The 21,844-nt window shown below is 46.6% G+C and overlaps 1 pseudogene across 1 annotated transcript in view; it reads right to left on the bottom strand.

Moving 5' to 3' along the window:
* Positions 1-1,096: 1,096 nt before the first annotated feature.
* LOC308512510 (histone-lysine N-methyltransferase PRDM7-like) overlaps positions 1,097-21,844 on the bottom strand; it is a 45,139-nt pseudogene continuing 24,391 nt past the window's right edge. Inside the window, exons 5-15 of the transcript in view lie at positions 12,745-12,813; positions 12,530-12,636; positions 12,292-12,415; positions 12,036-12,143; positions 8,257-8,276; positions 6,585-6,741; positions 5,895-5,996; positions 5,425-5,696; positions 4,926-4,993; positions 3,644-3,837; positions 1,097-1,174 (exon numbers count right to left, since the gene is read on the bottom strand). The product of the transcript in view is annotated as a histone-lysine N-methyltransferase PRDM7-like (transcript). The remainder of the gene's footprint in view (positions 1,175-3,643; positions 3,838-4,925; positions 4,994-5,424; positions 5,697-5,894; positions 5,997-6,584; positions 6,742-8,256; positions 8,277-12,035; positions 12,144-12,291; positions 12,416-12,529; positions 12,637-12,744; positions 12,814-21,844) is intronic.

Raw genomic sequence — 21,844 nt, 5'->3', positions numbered from 1 at the left:
CCTGAGTGTGTCCTCTGGTGTCGGATGAGATTGTACTGAAGTGTAAAGCCTCGCCCACACTCCCTGCAAACATATGGCTTTTCCCCAGAGTGTGTCCTCTGGTGTTTGATGAGATTGGACTTAAGTGTAAAGCCTTGCCCACACTCCCTGCACACATATGGCTTCTCCCCTGAGTGTGTCCTCTGGTGATTGATGAGATCAGATTTCTGTGTAAAGCCTCGCCCACACTCCCTGCACACATATGGCCTCTCCCCTGTGTGTGCCCTCTGGTGTCTAATGAGATTATACTTCACTGTAAAGCCTCGCCCACACTCCCTGCACACATATGGCTTCTCCCCTGAGTGTGTCCTCTGGTGTCTGATGAGATGTGACTTCTGTGTAAAGCCTTGCCCACACTCCCTGCAAACATAGGGCTTCTCCCCTGAGTGTGTCCTCTGGTGTCTGATGAGAGGTGACTTATCTGTAAAGCCTCGCCCACACTCACTACACACATAGGGCTTCTCTCCTGAGTGTGTCCTCTTGTGTATGATTAGAGTTGACTTATATCTAAAGCCTCCCCCACACTCCCTGCAAACATGGGGCTTCTCCCCTGAGTGTGCCCTCTGGTGTCTGATGAGATGTGACTTCTTTGTAAAGCCTCGCCCACACTCCCTGCACACATATGGCTTCTCCCCTGAGTGTGTCCTCTGGTGTGTGTCGATATGTGACTTATCACTGAAGCCTTGCCCACACCCTCCATGCTTGATTGTTACAATTTTTGACATTCTTACTTCCACAAATAATTTGCCTGTGTTCTTTGCGTTAACATTCTGGCCTGTGCTGGGCTCTTCCTCCATTATTCTCTCAGGTTCACTGGAGCTCCCTGTTTGTCCGTTTGGAGGCTTGAAAGAGGCCCTTGAAGTTCCCCTGTGCCTGATCCTTTTAAGCAAAGGTTTGGACTTCCATTTGACCTCTTGACCTTCAACTTTGTCATTCAAGCCATGTGGACCAGTCTGTTGCTGCTGCTGTTGATTCTGACGCTCTGGGCCAGCTTCCTCCGCCTGGATGTGCTTTATTGCAGATGCTCCTGACAGAATCTCAGAGGGGTGATTGCGTTTCACATGTTGGCTGAGGAATGTCCGACTGGAGAAGGCCACAGAGCAGGAGGGACATGGGTGGATCTCTGGCTTTGGTTCTGCTGGAGAAGAAAGTTTTGGTCAGGGCAGGTGTGGGCAAGCCTGCCTGTGCCGTACGCTCTGTCTCCTGGTAAGACCTGTCCCCGGAATCATTCTAGCTGTGTTGACAGTGCAAGTTCTGCCTCCCACAAAGTGTTCCTTCACTGTCTACTTTTCTTTTTCTTTGTCTGCACTACTCTTCTTCAGAAATCCAGAGACCCCATATCAAAAGTCTTTTCTACAGCCCTGGCCAGTGTGGATCAGTGGATAGAGCCTCAGCCTGTGGACAGAAAGGTCCTGGGTTTGATTCCCATCAAGAGGATGTGCCTTGGTTGCAGGCTTCTCCCCAGCCTGGGCCCTGGTCTGGGCGTGTGCAGGAGGCAGCCAGTCAATGTGTTTCTCTCACATCGACATTTCTCTTTGTAATTCCCTCCCTCTTCCACTCTCTCTAAAAGTCAATGGAAAAATATCCTGGGATGAGGATTGAAAAGAAAAAAGGTCTTACAGATCAAGGACCATCAGAAGGCATTTCACTCCTTATATGGGTTGGACTATTGTGACCTTTCCATATACATGTATCTTCTAAGTCATGTTAAAGAGAAAAACCACAGGCCTGGCCAGGTAGCTCAGTGGTTGAGCATCAACCCATGAACCAGGACGTCACCAGTTTGATTCCTGGTCAGGGCACATGCCCAGGTTCTGTGCTCGATCCCAGCAGGAGGCAGCTGATCCATGTTGATATTTCTATCCCTCTCTTCATTTCACTTCCTCTCTCTCTCAAATCACTAAAAATATTTAAAAATAGAGAAACCATAGGCCCCAACTAGCAATTGCTTCTCTCTCAGTTTTCCACAAATCACAAAATGGAAATATGTCCTTCCTCACACAGCATTCCTACTTGATTTCTTTCATTGTTAGCCTACTTCAAATACACTACAAAGTCCTGTTTCAGAATATCTTTCCAACCATCCCCTAGCCAGTTTGGATCATTAGATAGAGCTTCGCCTTGGGGACTCCAGGGTCCTGGGTTTGATTCTAGTCAAGGGCACATACCTGGGTTGCAAGCTCAATCCCCAGCCCTGGTTGGGGTGTCTGTGGGAGACAAGCTATTGATGTTTCTCTCTCTGTCTCTCCCCCTTCTACTCTCTCTCAAAAAATAATCAGTGGAACAATATCCCTGGGTGAGGATTAACAAGAACAACAAAAATATTTCCCCAACCTGCTTCTTAAACTCCTGACTCCCATCTCTCTCCAGCCAGTCCGCCTTCCTCTCTCACTGGGAGTTGAAATAATCTCAGAGGGGATTCCCCACTGAAGTTTATTTCCCCCAAAAATTAACAAAGCATAGTTTTAGAACATGCCACTCTGCAGCGGAAAACTGCTCAGTTGTCCCGTCTCACTCAAGAAAGTCCCCAGTATCTCAGCTTGGATCATAGGCACTGTATTTCCCAGCTGCTAGGCATCTGTCCAACCTCTGTTCTTGCCCTCTGTACTGAGACTGAGATGGGAGTAGCCCTCAGCCAGCTCAACACCCCACCTCTTTCCTTCCCTGCACCAGCCACTCCCTCTGCCTGGGACCTTGTGACACAACTGTTGTAAATGTTGTCTCCTGAGAAAGCCTTCCCTTGACCTTTGCAATCCGGCACACCCACCTTCCCCTCACACTGATCCCTAGGCACTTGTCCTGGGCCCGTTTTCTCCAAAGCGCTAACCACTGTGTGATATTAAGCACATGCATATATGTCTGCCGGGGCTTCCATCCTTCACCAACCAGCTGCTCAGGAGCAGTGATTCTGATCATCGTGTTAATCTGTATTTCCAGCTCCCAGAACCCTGTGTGGCACCGAGTAGGAATTCACATGACAAGTCACAAAATAATGAATGAATGCATGTTAACACACACATTTCATTTAGAAATATGCAGTAAATGAAGAAGAAACAGCTAAAGTGTTAAAAAAAACAACAACCCAAAAACAACCACCTTGATGAGAGAGCTGGTTAAGTACCTGAAACATTTTTTTTTTTTTGGCTCTGATTTTTTCAGCACTATATGATGCCGTGCATTTTGTGCATGAAGTATTTTTAAAAATGTAACACAAATTGGCCCAGGCCATTGTGGCTCAGTTGGTTGAGCATTGTCCCATTCACCCAGAGGTAGCCAGTTTTATTCCTGGTCAGGGCACATGTCAGGGTGGTGGACTTGATCCCCAGTAAGGAGAATGCAGGAGGCAGCAGATTGATATTTCTCTCCCTCTCCCTTCATCTCTGTCTCTAAAACCAATAAAAGCATATTTTTAAGAATTAGAACAAAAATAAAAATATTAAAATTATTCTTAAGAATCAAAAACCTATGTGATGAGCCATCAATTTCTGAAGCATCTGATTTGAAGCTTTGCTGACTCTAGAGTGGATTTTACTCTACTTGAGAGTTGGAGCATGAAAACTTCTAAGAATTCTTTCTTTCCATGTTGAAGAAGAGTGGTGCCCACCTCTCCCGGCCACAAGCTCTGTCTTCCACTTGCTGCCCCACTTGATGCCCAGCTTTTGGCCATACTCTTCTCCATACCAGACCAGCAGCTCACAGCCCGTCCTCACGACCCGGCAGGTTCGGTAGAAAATCTGCCTGTGATATTGAAAGGCCACCAGGTTCTGTTCTTCCTCATCCCGGGCGCAGTTCACGTACCTGGCGTTGAGGCAGATGAAAGGAAAGAAAACCACAGGCGATGAGCTTCCACTACCTGTCATATCGTGTCCAGATCCTCACTGACGCGTAGGGCCCTCAGCACTGATGGCACCCACCCACATGCTCCTGGGGAAACTTCTGTTCAATGTCCAAGCCTCTGTCACAAGGTCATGTGAATTCCTGTCTCTACGTCCTGCTCACAGTGCTCATCCTGCCTAATGCCATTTCCAAAGCCTCATTCCAGACTTCCCCATCAAACCCGGTGGCCTCTAGCTTCTCTAAGCTGTAAGTCAGGTTCTGTGTTACACCCCAGGACTCGGGGCTTGCTCTAGGACTCACACCATTCAACATTCAGTCCAAGTCTCCCTTCTCTTCAGAGGCCTTTGTCGAGTCTCCCCACACTTTATTGAAGGCATCATTCAGTTGCCTCCCCCAGGTTCCCACAGAAATGTCGAGGTCTCTCTTTCTTAGAAAAATAACACAGAACAATATTAGTTTATTCATAATCTGTCTCCCCTGACACAAGAGAGCCCCTCAGGAAAGGGCCATGAGCACTATGACTCTGCAGGCTCCAACATCCAGTTCTAGTTAGAACTGAGTCTGGGATGATGTGCTGCCCTCACAGGTTTAGATTATCCTTGGTTCAAGGCTATGTGGGCACTAGGCACTTGTTGAAAAATAGGAAAATTAGAGTTAAATGTTTATGAAATAAAATGTTTCATGTCCGTCTGCAGTAAGTCCTCCCTAGGGACATGGATTGTGTGATCTGTGTAAGTAATGAATTCCTTCCTCTAAACTGGAATATAGTAAGTGTTTAACTAATGTCAGTTAGATAAATCACAGAGTAATCCAGGGTCCTCAAGGTTTTTCCCAGTGCCCAAAGTAGAGACTTCTATTTTGAGGACATATGCTATACTTTTACCTCCTTTTTTTCCTAAATGTCACTAGATGTTAAAGATCACTGTATGGAGAAAAAGGGGGAACAGAGTACTGAGGGAGACCATTAAGGAGGCATGATGGGAAGGACAGACATGTGGTTTGTGAGGCATGAGTGTCCTCTCCGGCACCCAGAAGCCTAGTGACCTTACCTCATCCAGTTGGCCTGAGATGTATCCTTTCCATCCACATACTCATAGCAGTTTCTCCCTTTGGTGATCTGCATTTCAGGAAAAGAAGTTAAAGGCTGTGTGTGTGTGTGTGTGTGTGTGTGTGTGTGTGTGTGTGTGTGAGTTTGAGTGTATATAATAGAATAATTACTTTATTCTAGTGTCATCAAATCTCTTTCAGGCTGCATGGTGATTCAACTGCCAATGGTGATCACAGGACATTTTTCTTACTCATCATCTACACGTCTTAGTCAATTTGTCCACTAAGCAGGAGCCCCACAAGGGAGGAGTCTGTACCACTTTGCTCCCATTTACCCTCTGATCCTTAGAGAGGAGCTCCATGTTCATGCAAAGTCCGCCCAGTACACAGAGCTAACTAACCATATGGTCCCCATCCATGTCCTAGCATGTAGAAGGTGGGGCAATCCAAGCCACAGGAGGGCCGGGAAGCCAGAGGACAGGGAAGAGGTAAAGTTCTCACCAGCCAGGAGTAGCCGCTGTTGGCTGTGGCTTCATCTTCTGTGATCTGACCCTCATAAGGGCCAAAGTGCAGGCCCACCGGCAGATCACATTCCTCATTCCACACTCCAAGCCCAGCCTCAGGGATGCCTGATGGTCCGATTCTCAACCCAGGGGGCACAGTGAGGGCTGAGCGGTTGGCATGCCCCTTGTCCACGGCACTGTCTTTTACAAACGTAGGAGGCCCGTGCACAGCACAGCTGTCAATGAAGAAGTTCTGACACTTCTCACAATCTGGAGGCAAGAGCAACAGGGATTAGTCAGGGTGCAGTGCATGTCACTGCACTTGAAGAGTTTCAGAAAGAGCTCCCATCAGTGAGCCTCAATCCTATATTACCGGTCACGAGAGGAAGGGAATGATTTGGGCACCCAAAGACCAGTGAAATTATTGCATCAAGGACATAACATGCTCCTTGGTTAGGGTGAGCTTACACAGGTAGTCATCGTCCTGGGGCTCGCTGATCTCTTGGTAGACATGGCCCTTTCTCTCTCGTAGGCTATACATCTTCACTTCGATCTCCTTTCTCCTGAGGTCTACATGAGAGAAGAGCTGGTGAACGAAGTGGGTCTGGAACATGAGTCCCTGACTTGTCAGAAAACACACAATGTCTTCCCATCAAATGATCACCTGTTCTTTATAGTATCTGGTATTTTTCTCCATTAACTAAAAGACTAGTACGCCACACTGACTACCGATGGCTGATTCAATTTTAGTTTCTAGATGATCCCATTATCAGGTTCAACCTTCCAAGCTTTGGTCATTCATAAAGTATGTATTGAGGGCACGTTATGTGTTAGGCACTGAGTAAAGATCTGGGCACACAACACCAAGAGAATATGGTTGCTATTATCACAGATGGATTTATTGGACAACTTGCATGTGCCAATTGTTTGAGATTTAATTTAATGCTTTCAAACTATATGTGTCCATGTTTCCTTATGTTCACTGTATACATTAGCATTCAGGAGCTCAGAGAGTTTGGAAGATTAGCTCAAAGCTTCAGTGCTAACTCCAGTTACAAGTCTAGGCCTGTTGAAAGTCCACCCCACATACCTAGGCTATACTGACCAGCCTTTCTAGAGGAATTAGTGGAACTGAAATCTCCAAATTGTTGAACTTACCCAATTTTGATCTAGGGTGCTGTCCGGAGGTACTTGCTTCTCCAGGAGGGGGCACTGGTTTCTGGGTCTGCTCTGAGCCACTTGTGGTCAACAAATTTGCTGTTCCTGACAATTCCTTCAAACTGGACTCATTACTTAATGGCGCCCTGGACTTTGCCTTCAGTGTGAAAGGCAAAGGGAAATAAATGTAACGTACATTTATTTAATTATGTAGGGTTTATGATATACATGACTTTAATGAACACTTCAACACCTCTTGGAAATACCTGGGAAGTATGAAAATTAGAGGAAAAAGAAATGGCCAATGTGGGTTTTGAATCGAAGACTAGAACCCATGCCTTAAGGCTCTTTCTTTTATAGCACATTGAGAATGAAGGATACTGGGAAGAGAATAAGACATAGTTGGGCCCTAACCAGTGTAGTTCAGTTGATAGAGTGTCGGCCTGCAGACTGAAGGGTCCTGAGTTGAATTCTCGTCAAGCGCGAGTTCCTTGGTTGCAGGACCCTCCTCCCTGGCCTGGACCTTGGTCTGGGCTTATGCAGGAGGCCACCAGTCATTATGTGTGTCTCTCACATTGATATTTCTCTCTTTCTCTCCCTCTTTTTTCTATTCCCCCTAAAAATCAATGAGAAAATATCCTTGGGTGAGGATTAAGAAAAAAAGAAAGAAAGAAATAGTTGGCAGAGCCCTGGCTGGTGTAGCTCAGTTGGTTGAACTGAAGGGTTGCCGGTTCCATTCCCAGTCAGGGCACATGCCCCAGTTACGGGTTATTGATCCATGTTTTTCTCTCTCACTGATGCTTCTCTCCCTTCCTCTCTCTCTCAAATCAGTAAAAACATATTTTTTAAAAAGAAATGGCTGGCAGAAACCTACCATGACAATAAAGGAAATTATGCTAAAATGTGCAATTTACTATATCATGGAAAGAACAGTTGTAATTAGATTAGTTGGTTCCCACCAATTCTGTTTGAATAAGGTTGTGCTACCAGCCTGTTCTCTTCATTTTCCTGACCTATAACATGCTAATTCTTAATGTTATAATGAACATGAAATATAATGATGTTCACCAAAGTGTTCTGTGAGCACTTTGATACAGTATGAATGTGAGATTACAGTCCTGCTATCAATGTCCCTCTCAGCCATCTCTATATTTGAAATCACATGTAATTTATCTTCATTATTCTTTGACCCTACTCTAGTTTAATTTGTAAATTTGAAAGCACTCTTTCAGCAAACATTCAGGGGGCCCTCAGGGACCCTGAATTGGGCCTGGGACTTCTGAGAAGAATCTGGTGTGAACCAAAGAGCTCACAATGCAGAGGTAGGCAGGCGGAGCCAATGATTCAAACAAGATGACACTGGCCTAATTAGAGCTCAGAGAAAGAAGCCATACTTCTTCTGACTGGAATGAGCATTCAAAACCAGTTCCAGATGAGCTTCTATTGAATAGTGTGTCATCTCTATGAAGTTCTTAAGTCACTTTATTTATTGTTTATTATTTCTGAATCGTCAAACCTGAAGCACCCCAGAGTTGAGAGGCTTTCTTTTATTTGACTGGGAGGCTCTGATGCTGGGGTTGCTATATCCATCTTCATCTGGGACCATGCACCGTGCAAACTGCCTATATATCAGTGAGCTTCTGCAAGTCGGAAGTCTTAGTGCATTTCTCACTGGAGCATAGCAGAGCAGAACTGCGTTTGGAATCATCAGTCAGTGAAAGATGTAATCATGTATGGATGAGACAGTGGAAAGTGCATAAAACTATGGAAATTTTAATGAGCTTGTAAGTGGTTTAGAGATGAAGCTATGGATTAGATTGCACGACCACCGATACTGTGATTTCAGACATACAATCAAACACTTGTATATGTCTGAAACCTCAGTTTCCTCATCAGAAATGGTGATACTTATAGTACCTACCTCATAGGGTTGTGGTAAGGTTTAAGTGAGTTTATGCACGTAGAATTCTTAGAGTCTGAAGCATTGTGAAGATAAGACCCGTGGTAGCTACTATTGTTGCTGATGTTATTAACGACTAAGATGATATTGGGCATTTTGTTGAAGAGGTCAGGAAAGGAAGGTGGCACTCTGATTTTTCCTCCTCTTCCCTGCATTTGCATCCAGGAGGAAGATTTTCTTTTCCACAGGATTTGGGAAATACTCACCTTCTGATGTTTATTCTGTTCCACTCTGAAAGACACCCAAGAAGGTTTAGCTAAAAGATGGTGAGAAATCAACAATATATATAATTTCAGAGAGGAAGGGAGAGGGCGAGGGAGAGAGAGAGAGAAACATCAATGATGATAGAGAATCATGGATTAGCTGCCTCCTGAATACCCCACACCAGGGATCAAACTGGCCGTGTGCCCTGACCGGGAATTGAACTGTGACCTCCTGGTTCATAGGTCGACACTTAATCTCTGAGCCACACCTGCCGTGTGAGAAATCAGTTTTGGTTGGTAATTGTTTCAAAATCTGGAGATTTTTATCTTTCAGAATTCTGAATTATAGAGTAATCCCAGAACAGACCAAGGATGATTAGAAAATGTTTCCTGAGGTTTCATTACGCTTATGCTTTTATTGGGAGCATCAGCTAATTTTCTTAAAATGTTAAAAAATAGCCCTAGCCAGCTTGGCTCAGTGGATAGAGCGTCAACCTGCGGATGGAATGGTCCTGGGTTCTATTCCAGCCAAGGGTGCATGCCTGGGTTGCGGGCTCATCACAGGTGTGCAGGAGGCAGCCAATCGATGGCTCTCTCTCATCATTGATGTTTTGATCTCTCTGAATTCCTCTCTGAAATCAATAAATATATTTTAAAAAAATAGACAAAACCCCATCTGTACTTCATCCTCTGTTCAATATATATATTTAAAGTAGAAGCCCGTTGCACAAAGATTCACGCAATAGGCCTTCCTTCCCCTGGCTGCCTGCACTAGATTTCCTCTGGCACCGGGGTCCCAGGCCTTTGCTCCAGCCACTGAGGAGAAGCCAAGCCTCTTCCGTCTTCAGTCTTCACTCCAGCCAGAGCCTTCAGTCTTCTCTCAGCGGCTGCCCTGGTTAGGCAAATTAACTGCCATCTTTGTTCGGTTAATTTGCATGTGTATCCTGATTGGCTGGCGGGCCTGGCAGAGTGACACCGATTTGCATGTTTCTCTTTTATTTGTGTAGAGTGGACTACCCCTGGCTGGCCATCTCAGTTGGTTGGAGTACCATGTTTTACACCAAAAGGTTTCCGGTTTGATCCTTATTGGGGCCTACACAGGAGGCAACTGATGGATGTTCCTCTCTCACATTGATGTTTCTGTCTCCCTTTCTGTCTCCCTCCCTTCCTCTCTCTAAATTCAATGAATATCCTTGGGTGAGGATTTAAAAAATAAAATTGCCCTAAAAAGCAAAAATAAAAAATTGGCCTTTCATGACACAAGTATAATAAAGGTCATGTAACTGCAAAGAATCTCTACTCTGTAACCCAGCGCTTTCTCCTCTCTGTCTTCTGTCTTCACACTGGCCTTGTCCAGTCCACCTTGGACAAGGCACCAGGACCACCTTGGCTCCTTTCTTTCTTATCCTTCCTCCTTTGCACATTTGGATTGTGACCACCTTCTCTAATCACTAGATTCTGATCAGCATCACACAGTCTTAGGGACAAAGACTCAGGTCTAGTCACCACATAAACAGAGATTCGGGCAAGCTGGACATAACGTCGTGACTTCAGCTATGTTTCAACCTCAGACCCATGGAACTACAGACCCTACCAATCAGACTTTCATGAAACCTGGCAGATGATGCCATGGCTGCCATGGAACCTGATACAATGATGAACTACTTCCTACCCTGGCCCACAACCCAACCCCCTAACTACCATGAGTAATAATTTTCCCATATGTCCCCATGCAGGTCTTAGAGCACTGCTCACCTGTCAAAACTTCCTCCTTCTATGTGATCACAACTCTTCTGAATTAGTTATTTTTTACTCACTGTTATATTTTTGTATACTTACTTGTTAATGTTCTATAAGTATACAATTATATTATTATTCTATTTTATTTTTTCCACCACCATTTATACTCCTGTATTATTATTTTTTCATCCTCACCTGAGAATATATGCTTATTGATTTTAGAGAGAGAAGAAGAGGAAGAAAGAGAGGGAAACATGGATGTGAGAGAGAAACATCGATGAGTTGTATCCCATACACACCCCGACTGGGGATGGATCACGAAACCTTTTTGGTGTATGGGAGGATGCTCCAACCAACGGAGCCACCGAGACATGGCTATTCAATTATTTTTATTTTGAGAGAATGTTTATTAAAACTAGGGACAGTGAAACAAGGATAGAAGCAGCAGCAGGAGAGAGCTTAGGCTGGGCTGCTGTGTTGCTCTAGAAAGGTTAAAGGAAAGAGTTCAGCCTAGGCGGGTGGCTTTGGCTCATTGGAAAGTCATAGAAAAGGGGCCTTGGAGCCAGGTTCAGGGGGTTAGCCTGAATGAGCTGCCCCTGCCCGTACTCCCTGGTGCAAGTCTCCTGGGTCCCTTAGTTTAGGAGATGCACACCGAGTGGGGGTTGGGGGGAGGAGAGGGGAAAGGGTGAGGGGTCTGTGTGCTCCCGGAGAGAGAACAGCTTAAAAAATATATATATTAGAGCACCATTGCACGAAATTTATAAATTTCTGCACCGTGGGAATGGCGGTGGTTGTGGGGGGGGGGGGAATTCCTGAGCCCGGCCTGTGCCCTCTGTGGCTCTGACAGTCTGGAAGTCCTGCGATCCATCGCTTGCAGAGGGAGGTCCCGTTCAGTAGCCCCAGCTCTGCATTGGTGGCCTGGGCCTCCCTCTTTGGGGTGACGGGGAGCCCCCATTGATGACCCAGTGGCTAGTGGCCTGGGCCTCTCTCTGCAGGGCATCATGGGGGATTGGGGGGCCGGACCAATTGCGTTTCACAGGCCTTGGCTGGCCTGGCGCCAGTGGGTGTCATAGCCTGGTCATCTGGTGGGTCCTTCAGCTGGTCCGCCCTGGATTTGCATATTATGGTTTCATTATTGTAGATTTGGGGGGTGGGTCTGGGTGAAGGTGAGAAAAGGGGGAGAAATGGGGGACCTCTGTGATAGTGTCAACACTAAATCTGTATATAATTATTGTTACACATTGAAAGAGGTTTTATGACCCTGGCCAGTGTGGCCCAGTGGTTGAGCCACGACCTATGAACCGTGAGGTGGGGGGCCGGCAGGAGGCAGCCATGGAGGTTTCTCTCTCACCTGTTTCTCTCTCTCTCTCTCTGTCTCTCTCTGTCTCTCTCTCTCTCTGTAAAATAAATTATTCATAGAAAGGGGTTTATGTGAACAGCCCCTGGCTGTGTAACTGCTCTGCCTCTTGCTCCTCCCCGGTAACTCCCGAGAGGCCGCCCGACCTACACCAGGTCAGGGTCAGGCAGCTGCGCGCCCTCCGCCCGCACCTCGTGGCCTCGGGGTCCACTCGTCATCCGAGTCCTCGGAGTCCTCCACCCGGGGCCTGGCCGTCCTCCCGCGGCGACACATGAACGCGGGTCGAGGGGCCCTGAGACCTGGAAGGAGAGAAAGAAAGAGTCTGTCCTGCAGGCGAAGAGCTGAGGGACAAACAGCAGAGCCAGCGCTTGGCGGGGGCAGAGCCCGGGGCCCTGGACGGAGCACCCCCGCCCCGCCCACCCCGCGGCCCCGTCCCCCCTCGCTCACCCATGCTGAGCAGCGCCTCGTAGTTGCTCTTCACGTTGCGGTGCCGCGCTCGCTCCCAGGCGCCCATCTGCGCCCACTCCTCCCGGGAGAAGTAGATGGACACGTCCCTGCAGGCGGCCCTGGACTGGGGGAGAGACCGTCCGTCCGTCCATCCGTCCTCCCCGGCCCGAGGGGCGGCGCCCCGCCTCCACCCCGTCCCCACCCCGGTCCCCACCTCCACCCCCTCGGACCCCCTTACCTTAGGCCTATGCCCCGCTCTCCCCGCCTCCTCCACGGGGCGCTCCTGCAGGTCCCTGTCCGGGTCCATGGTGCCGCCAGCGGAGTCCCCTCCCGAGGACACGGTGCCTGTGGGAGGAGGAGGGGCTGAGGGGACCGCTCCCACCTTGCAGGGCAAACCCCCCCCCCACCCCCCCAACCCCCAGACAGACCGGGGCCTCGGCCATTATGACCCACTAGGGGGCGCCACCTTCCCGCCGCGGTTGGGGGGTCCCAGGGGGTACTGAGGGGCCCGGTCAGGGGGGTCTGAGGGGCGCGTTCCAGGGACTGAGAGGCGCAGTCAGGGGGAACTGAGGGGCGCGTTCTGGGGGGTCTGAGGGGCACGGTGGGGGGTCTGAGGGGAGCGGTCTGGGAGGTCTGAGGGGCCCGGTCAGGTGGGACTGAGGGGAGGGGTCTGGAGGGTCTGAGGGGAGCGGTCTGGTGGGTCTGAGGGGCGCGGTCAGGGGGTTCTGAGGGGCGCGGTCAGGGGGGTCTGAGGGGAGCGGTCTGGGAGGTCTGAGGGGCGCGGTCTGGGGCGACTGACGGGCGCGGTCTGGTGGGACTGAGGGGAGCGGTCTGGGGGATTTGCGGGGAGCGGTCTGGGGGGTCTGAGGGGCGCGGTCAGGGGGGTCTGATTGGCGTGCTCAGAGGGATCTGAGGGGCGCGGTCAGAGGGGTCTGAGGGGCGCGGTGGGGGCGTTGAGGGCCCTTGGGGGTGGAGGTGGTTCGCCTTTACAATGGGGGGGGGGGGCTGTGCCGAGAGGAACCGGGTTCGGGAATGGCACCCACGATTCAGGAGCAATGCACGCGGGAGGAGGCGCCTCAAGGGGCAGAGACGTCTCCGGCTTAGGAGATGGGCCCGCTGGACAGAATCCGGGTCTTTCTTGCCAGGAAAGTTGGGTGCTCGGGTCAGAGGATTTGGGACTCCTGTGAAGAGATTTGGGGTCTCAGGGACAGCCTCCATGGTTTCTGTCTCGGAGTTGGGGATTTGGTCTTCCTGGGTGCCGTGGTTAGGGAGCCCAGGCTCGGGGTGTGCTGTGTCTGACCTTTGGGGGATTGAGCGTTCCTCTGGGCGCTGAGACCGGGGGTCCTCCGGAATAGCGCACTTGGGGTCCCTGGAGGCTGACAGAGTGGGAGCCTCTCGGGAGGACACCCTGGGTCTTCGGCTGGGGGTTTGAAGGCCAGCGGCAAAGGGGTTCCCACGCAAGGCTCCCGTTTTCCTGTCTGTCTCCAGGCCGCACTGCGAACCTGGCCGAGGTCCCCTCAAACCCGCGCTCCTGGCCGCGTGCTCCCGCCCTCAGGCGGTGTGCGGCCGGCTGAGGGGGAGCTTCCTGCCTCCAGAGCGTCAGCGCCAGCCGCCAATGAGTGCTGTGGTCACGGGGCCCGGCCTGCCAATGGGCGGTCAGAAACGCGAAAAGGGCGGGCCATGGAGGTGGAGCCTTCCTGCCAGTCAAGGAGAGAATCCTGTGGAAAGAGCCCGCCCTGCGCTCCCAACCCCCCATGGTGATTGGCTGCCCTGGGTCCTGCGAGTGTCCGTCAAGAAGCCTTCAGCCACTGGGAGGTGTCCAGGGCTTGGATTCCCGCTGCGTATGGGCGGGACCCCGGGAGCCGGGAGCCCCCAGCCAGGACAGGTGTTGGGCTGAGGCGGCCTTCCTGCCGCCTGACCGAGTCTCTCTTCCACCCGACGGTGTTTAGGTCCCGGACTGTCTTCCAGGCGCATTTGTTGGCTTCCTTAGCGAGAGGACCAGATGGTAGGTGGGGAGTTGCGTTCTGGGAAACAGGGATTCCCACTAGACCAGCGGTTCTGAACCTGTGGGTCGCGACCCCTTTGGGGGTCAAACGACCCTCTCACAGGGGTCGCTTAAGACCATTGGAAAACACATGTATAATTATATATTGTTTTTGTGATGAATCACTACGCTTTAATTATGTTCAGTGTGTAACAATGAAAATACATCCTGCATATCTGATATTTACATGACGATTCATAACAGTGGTAACATTACAGTGATGAAGTAGCAACGAAAAAATTTCATGGTTGGGGGTCAGCACAACATGAAGAACTGTATTCAAGGGTGGCGGCATTAGGAAGGTTGAGAACCACTGCCTTAAAGGAAGCTGTCGAGTGGAAGAGCAAGATGGTGGCGGTATAGGCAGACGTGTCCCAGGTCGTGTCCTGGAGCAAATGAAGTGAGCAGCTGAAACTAGTAACATCCACCCCAAATTGGCAAAATCGCTCAGCTGGTGAGACGGTTTGCAGCCCGGAAGACCAGAACTCCCCTGGAAAGGTAAAAGCCCAGGGATTTGGGCAGGAAAGTTTGCCAGACCTCTGAACCCAGAGAGTCGGAGGGAGACCGCGTGGCAGACAGCCGCGTCCCTTGGGACAGGCACAGCCCCTGACAGGGGAAAGGAGAACCGCCAGGGGAACTGAGAGCTGGGTTCTGTGATCACAGAGGACTGAGCCTAAAGGGGGCAGCCTGAAGAGCTGACCAGACCATGCAGTCCCGGTAAGAGAAGAAGCCTACAGAAACCAAGCCTTTCCCGTTTCCGCGGCCAGCGTTTGTTTGTTTGGTTTTACTGAATCCTGTTCATGGGACATTTCGGATACAGACACTCACCTGTGCTGAAGAGAGGGAGAGTGTGCGGAGGAGTGGAATCTGGGGAGAGACTGAGGAGAGAAGGGGGGCCGGGAGAGGTGGCAGCGAATTGAGTTCTGAGACACCCCCGAGCCCAGGTCCGGGGCAGACATTCTCTCTGGAGAGTGAGACTCCTCCCCCCAGCCCCCAGGCAAGGAGCACAGCCACACCCAGATTCCACCCTGTAGGAGATCAAGGATTAAAATAACCTGATCAGTCCCTGGGAGTTAACAGGGTCTGGCCTATAGAGGGATTTTCAATCCCAGCAACAACACAGCCCCGGTAACTAACTATTACGCAGCCAGCTCTGGGCAGTGAACCTCCACTGGACAGAGAGGCCCTATAGCCTCAGAGGCCAACCCCAGAACACTCCCACCCAGAGGCTGACCCACAAACTGACTCGTTGCTAAACACAAAATAAGGCAGTCTGGGAAACAAATGCGGCTTGCTTTAAAAAAAGGACTGTGGTTGACAACACAGAGGAACAGTGTATCGCAGGGAAACTCAACACTCTCCTGAATACCTGGCAGGTCTAAGGCGAGCCACACTGAAGAATAGAAGAACCGAAGGACCTTCACTACTGCAATTTTTTTTTTCTTTTTTCACCTTTTAACTACGGAACCAAATTTTTTTTCTTTGTTTTTTTTTCTCCTTTTTTTCCTTTTTTTTTTCTTTCTTCTTTTTTCCATCACCTGATTTTACCCTTTTATTTACTACCTTCTTACTTTTAACCAGTATTATTACTGCTACCATTTTACCATTTTTTTTAAAGTGCCATTTTATTTTCTCTTTATTTTATTTTGGGATTAGTGTTCTCCATTCTATTTTCATCGTTATATTATTGGTTGTTTCTAGTTTGCATTCATCTCCAGGGAGCTCTTGCTGGAATTTGTTGGGATTAATGGCTGTTCTGTAGGAGTATTCTCCTCGTATAAAATAAGTCTCCTCCCCTCTTCCACTTCATTCTCTCTTTTCGCTCTTTCTTTTTCTTTTCTTTTCTTTTCTCGCTTTAATTTTCCCCCCTCCTTTTTCCCAATTTCATTTTTGCACTCCTTTTTTTGGTCCCTACTTTTCTTTTTCCTCTTTTATCTTTTTCTCTTCCTTCTTCCTTATCCCCTAATTCTCTTAATTCAGGTGGTCACCTTTATTTGGGGTTATTAATATCGTGAATATATTTGTGTATAGTGCCTGGTACGTGGTGCCTTGTTGTGTTGTATTTTGTGCCTTTAAATCAACGCAGCAGATCCAAGCAACAGCAACCTCCTGAGCAACAACACCCTCTGCTGAGGAACAGCAGCTGTACGTGAAACCTCGCCCCACCAGCCCGAAGAGCCACCACAGCTGTGAACAGCACCCACCAGAGGAGCTGCTGCCAACTGAAGAGCAGCTGCTACCGCAACTGCCCGAAGAGCAACCACAGACCAAGGAGTCACTGCCACCAAGGGAGCAACCACTGAACGACTCAATGTCTAGATATGTCAGTGAGATCAAACATGCGTAGACAAAGAAACCCCCAAAGGAAAGAGTAGGAGGACTCTCCAGAAAAGCAGCTAAGTAATACAGAGGCAGGCAACATGACAGAAAAAGAATTCAGAATAAGGGTCCTAGAGTGCACAAACCGGATGGAGGAAAAAATCGACAACCTCTGCAAGAAGCTAGAAGAAACAGATGAAAAAATCAACAACTTAAGTAAGACCCAAGAAGAAATGAAGAGTGATATAGCTGAAATGAAAAACTCCATTGAAAGTATCAACAGTAGACTAGGAGAAGCGGAGGACCGAATTAGTGAATTAGAAGAAAAGGAATCAAAACACACCCAAACTGAACTGCAATTGGAGAAAAAAATGAAAAGTCAGGAGGAGAGCCTAAGGGTGCTTTGGGACAACATGAAACGAAACAACATACGAATAATAGGGGTACCAGAACAACAGAAGGATGAACAAGGATTAGAAAACCTATTAGAAGAAATAATATCAGAAAACTTCCCTGAGGTGGGGAAGAAAAAAGTCACGCAAGCCCAGAGAGTCCCAAACAAGGTGAACCAAAAAAAAACCCACACCAAGACACATCATAATTACCATGGCAAATGTTCAGGACAAAGAGAGAATCCTACAGGCTGCAAAAGAGAGACGGAAAGTTACATACAAGGGATCTCCCATTAGATTGTCAAATGATTTCTCAACAGAAACACATCAGGCCAGAAAAGAATGGACAGAAATTTACAAAGTGATGCAAAGCAAAGGACTGAATCCAAGAATACTCTATCCAGCAAGGCTATCATTCAAACTTGAAGGGGAAATAAGAAGCTTCACAGACAAAAAAAGGCTAAGGGAGTTTATTACCACCCAGCCAGCAATGCAAGGAATGCTAAAGGGACTGGTATAAAAATAAGAAATAAAAAGCTCAGAAAGAAAACAGCCACACAAAAACAGAAATGGCTACAAACAAGTACCTTTCAATAATAACTTTAAATGTAAACGGACTAAATGCTCCAAACAAAAGATATCGAGTGGCTGAATGGATAAAAAAAACATGACCCATACATCTGCTGTCTACAAGAAACCCACCTCCTTAGAAGGGACTCACACAGCCTGAAAGTGAAAGGATGGAAAAATATCTTTCAGGCAAATGGAAAGGAAAAGAAAGCTGGGGTAGCAATACTTATATCGGACAAAATAGACCTCAAAGTGAAGGCCATAACAAGAGATAAGGAAGGCCACTTCCTAATACTAAAGGGATCAATACAACAAGAAGATATAACTCTGGTAAACATATATGCACCCAATGCAGGAGCACCCAAATTCATAAAAAAAACTCCTGGAAGATATCAAAGGAGAGATCCACAACAATACAATCATAGTAGGGGACTTTAATACACCACTGACAACACTGGATAAGCCCTCTAGACAAACAATCAGCAAAGATACAGCAATCCTAAATGACTCACTAGATCAGATGGACTTAATAGACATCTTCAGAACACTTCACCCCAAAGCCAGGGAATATACATTCTACTCAAATGCTCATAAGACATATTCAAAAATAGACCATATATTGGGTCACAAGCAAAGTATCCCCAAATTCAAGAAGAATGAAATCATAAAAAGCGTCTTCGCAGACCACGATGGCATAATATTAGAAATAAACTACAATAAAAACAACCCAAAGTACTCAAACACCTGGAAGCTGAATAGCATGCCATTACATATTGATTGGGTTACCAATGAAATCAAAGAAGAAATTCGAAACATCCTGGAAACTAATGATAATGAAAACACAACAATCCAAAACCTATGGGACACAATGAAAGCAGTCCTGAGAGGGAAGTTTATAGCTCTACAGGCCTATCACAAAAAAAAAAACAACAAGAAAAAATGGTAGTAAATCAGCTAACTCTACAACTCAAAGAATTAGAAAGAGAGCAACAAGAAAACCCCAGATTGAGCAAAAGGAAGGAGATAATAAAGATTAGAGCAGAAATAAATGACATAGAGACCAAAAAAACAATACAGAAAATCAATGAAAACAAGAGCTGGTTCTTTGAAAGGATAAACAAGATTGACAAACCTCTAGCCAGACTCACCAAGAAGCAAAGAGAGAGGACCCAAATAAACAAAACCAGAAACGATAGAGGCGAAATAACCACAGACCCCACAGAAATACTAATGATTGTTAAAAAAATACTATGGACAGCTCTACTCCAACAAACTAGACAGCCTGGAGGAAATGGACAAATTCCTAGAAAAATACAACATTCCAAAACTCAATCAGGAAGAATCTAAAAATCTCAACAGGCCAATAACTATGGAAGAAATTGAAGCAGTCATCAAAAGGCTTCCAGCAAACAAAAGCCCAGCACCAGACGGCTTCACAGGGGAGTTTTACCAAACATTCAAGGAAGAACTAAAACCTATCCTCCTCAGACTACTACAAAAAATTCAAGAGGAAGGAACACTTCCAAGCTCATTCTATGAAGCCAGCATCACCCTAATACCAAAACCAGGTAAAGACAACACAATGAAAGAGAATTACAGGCCAATATCCCTCATGAACCTTGATGCCAAAATCCTCAACAAAATCTTAGCAAATCGGATCCAGCAGTACATCAGAAAGATCATACACCATGACCAAGTAGGATTTATCCCAGGGATGCAAGGATGGTACAATATCCGCAAATCAATAAACGTGATACATCACATAAACAAATTGAAAGAAAAAAACCACATGGTCATATCAATCGATGCAGAAAAAGCATTTGACAAAATTCAACACCCATTTTTGATAAAAGCTCTCAGCAAGGTGGGAGTAGTAGTATCATACCTCAACATAATACAAGCCATATATGACAGGCCCACAGCCAACATCATACTCAATGGACAAAAACTAACACCATTTCCCCTAAGAACAGGAACAAGGCAGGGATGTCCCCTCTCACCACTCCTGTTCAACATAGTACTGGAAGTGTTAGCCATTGCAATTCGGCAAGAAGAAGAAATAAAAGGCATCCAAATTGGAAAAGAGGAAGTAAAACTGTCCTTATTTGCAGACGACATGATATTATACATACAAAACCCTAGAGACTCCATCAAAAAGCTACTAGACTTAATACATGAATTTGGCAATGTAGCAGGATACAAAATTAACCCCAAGAAATCTGAGTCATTTCTATACACCAATAGTGAACTTTCAGAAAGAGAGATTATAAAAACAATCCCGTTTACCATCGCACCAAAAAAATTAAGCTACCTAGGAATAAACTTAACTAAAGTGGTAAAAGACCTCTACTCAGAAAACTACAGGACGTTGAAAAAAGATATAGAGGAAGACATTAACAGATGGAAGAACATACCGTGTTCATGGATTGGTAGAATCAACATCGTTAAAATGTCCATACTACCCAAAGCAATCTATAAATTCAACGCACTTCCCATTAAAATACCAACGGCATACTTCAGAGATCTAGAACGAACTCTCCAAAAATTCATCTGGAATAAAAAAAGAACCCGAATAGCTACAGCAATCCTGAAAAAGACCAAAGTAGGTGGGATCTCAATTCCAGATATCAAGTTGTATTACAAAGCCACTGTTCTCACAACTGTGTGGTACTGGCACAAGAATAGGCATATAGATCAATGGAATAGAATAGAGAGCCCAGAAATCGGCCCGAAACAATATGCTCAATTAATATTTGACAAAGGAGGCAAGAACATACAATGGAGCCAAGATAGTCTCTTCAATAAATGGTGTTGGGAAAATTGGACAGATATATGCAAGAAAATGAAACTAGACCACCAACTTACACCATTCACAAAAAATAAACTCAAAATGGATAAAGGACTTGAATGTACGACAGGAAACCATAAAAATTCTAGAAGAATCCAAAGGCAACAAAATCTCAGACATATGCCGAAGCAATTTCGTCACTGATACTGCTCCTAGGGCACTTGAAACTAAAGAGAAAATGAACAAATGGGACTACATCAAAATAAAAAGCTTCTGCACAACAAAAGAAACCATCAACAAAACAACGAGAAAACCCACTGTGTGGGAAAACATATTTGCCAATGTCATATCTGATAAGGGCCTAATCTCCAAAATCTATAGGGAACTCATCCAACTTAACAAAAGGAAGATAAACAATCCAATCAAAGAATGGGCAAAGGACCTAAATAGACACCTTTCAAAAGAGGACATTCAGAAAGCCAAGAGACATATGAAAACATGCTCAAAGTCACTAATCATCCGAGAGATGCAAATCAAAACAGCAATGAGGTACCACCTCACACCTGTCAGATTGGCTATGATCAACAAATTAACAAACGACAAGTGCTGGAGAGTATGTGGAGAAAAAGGAACACTTGTGCACTGCTGGTGGGAATGCAGACTGGTGCAGCCACTATGGAAGACAGTATGGAGTTTCCTCAAAAAACTGAAAATGGAACTCCCATTTGACCCTGTGATCCCACTTCTAGGAATATATCCCAAGAAACCAGAAACACGAATCAGAAAGGATATATGCACCCCTATGTTCATAGCAGCACAATTCACCATAGCTAAGATCTGGAAACAGCCTAGGTGTCCATCAGTTGATGAATGGATTAGAAAACTGTGGTACATCTACACCAAGGAATACTATGCTGCTCTAAAAAGGAAGGAACTCTTACCATTTGCAACGTCATGGATGGAACTGGAGAGCATTATGCTAAGTGAAATAAGCCAGTCGATGAAGGAAAAATACCACATGATCTCACTCATTCATGGATAATAGAGACCATTATAAAATTTTGAACAATAATAGATACAGAGGCAGAGCTGCCTCAAACAGATTGTCAAACTGCATCAGGAAGGCCGGGGAAGGTTGGGGGGCAGGAGGTAGGGGGGTAAGAGATCAACCAAAGGACTTGTATGCATGCATATAAGCATAACCAGTGGACATAAGACATTGGGGGATAGGGGAGGCTAGGGGACTGTCTAGGGCGGGGGGATAAAATGGACACATATGTAATATCCTTTGTAATACTTTAAGCAATAAATTAAAAAAAAAAATAAATAAATAAATAAAATAAATAAAGGAAGCTGTCAGCCAATTCCTTTGCAAAAACGAACCTCTGCTCCCCTCATGTGGCCTTTTAAAGAATAACACCTTGTGCTTCTGTCCGTGGT

The sequence above is a fragment of the Myotis nattereri genome, assembly GCF_964212035.1.
Source record: "Myotis nattereri genome assembly, chromosome: Y".
Classification (NCBI taxonomy): Eukaryota; Metazoa; Chordata; class Mammalia; order Chiroptera; family Vespertilionidae; genus Myotis; species Myotis nattereri.
This window is presented reverse-complemented; position numbering and strand designations above follow the sequence as displayed.